Source organism: Sinocyclocheilus grahami, unplaced genomic scaffold, assembly GCF_001515645.1.
Source record: "Sinocyclocheilus grahami isolate Dianchi unplaced genomic scaffold, SAMN03320097.WGS_v1.1 scaffold299.1, whole genome shotgun sequence".
Lineage (NCBI taxonomy): Eukaryota > Metazoa > Chordata > Actinopteri > Cypriniformes > Cyprinidae > Sinocyclocheilus > Sinocyclocheilus grahami.
Window position 1 is genome coordinate 1,079,500 of NW_015505478.1, and position 1,103 is coordinate 1,080,602.

The 1,103-nt window shown below is 37.8% G+C and overlaps 1 protein-coding gene across 1 annotated transcript in view; it reads right to left on the minus strand.

The window, feature by feature from the left end:
* Positions 1-335, minus strand: part of LOC107601138 (fibroblast growth factor 13) — a 152,486-nt gene extending 152,151 nt beyond the window's left edge. Inside the window, exon 1 of the mRNA XM_016293193.1 lies at positions 271-335. The gene's annotated coding sequence lies outside the window, so the exon portion shown is untranslated. The remainder of the gene's footprint in view (positions 1-270) is intronic.
* Positions 336-1,103: the final 768 nt, after the last annotated feature.

Sequence of the window (1,103 nt, forward strand, 5' to 3'; positions counted from 1 at the left end):
CATATTCAGATGTTGAAGTTAATTAAAAACATTACACAAGAATACGTGTAATATTTGAATGTGAAAATATGCTTCCGTGTGGCTATCTAACATGCCATAAAATGATTTAGGGCACGTTTTGAAGTAGCTATGCATACGATCCAGTGAAAACGTATCTTCCAGGAATGTTACGGTCCGGAGTCACTAAATAATGTCAAGGCGAATAAGATGTTGTATTGACTTAAATGTAGTTCCGACACAGTCTCTCATTTAAAATATATTTTAACTTACCTGTTTATTCGATGAAGAGAGGCATAAGACCGATGAATTGCCCTCGTTCTGTCTTCCACTGTAGGGAACTCAACCGCTTAAATTCTCCAGGTATTTTAATCACTTTGTCCGCTTTTAACACCTATTGAACCACAAATGTTTCCCTTTGAAATACTGGTTTTCTCTGCTAATTTGGAGTTGACAGTAAAGCGACATCAGACTCGGTGTTTATCACCTGACGGATTGTACTCTTTTGCGGCACTGAGTGGAAGGAAACAGACGATGGTTTCAGGATCCATACTTGCTATTTTTAGGGACAGTGGACACCTTTCAAAGTTTCATTGACCAGACCAGAAAATTTCTTTCACCTGACTCTGTCCAGGGCTTTAAACTGACAGTGCTGACTTTGTAAGGAACCAAAGTATACAATAAACAAGGGTTTTGGAAGATTATTGCAATATTCTGAGCACTTTATATCCCACCAGTATGTAACTTTCTGTCCTCCCACAAAATCTTTAATCATTTCGTAACACTAGAACCGCAAGGGGGTCTCTGTATACCTAAAAGCGCCAGCGGGTGCATTTTACCCACGCACATGACTGCTGTATTTATATGGCTAAAGAACATATTATTTCACTGTATTATGCCACTGTCTTCACAGAGAAGTGTCTAGAGTCATGAAATGATTATGCCTAGTCATCAACTATATGTTTATCCTGTTGTTTTATGTTCAAGACTTTTTAATGCAGGCTACACTAATCCATAAGGGTCAGTAGCCTAAGCTAAAAATAAAAAAATAAAAAATTACCCCTGCACTGACAACGGAAATTAGAAGGTAGTAGCCTAAATATTTG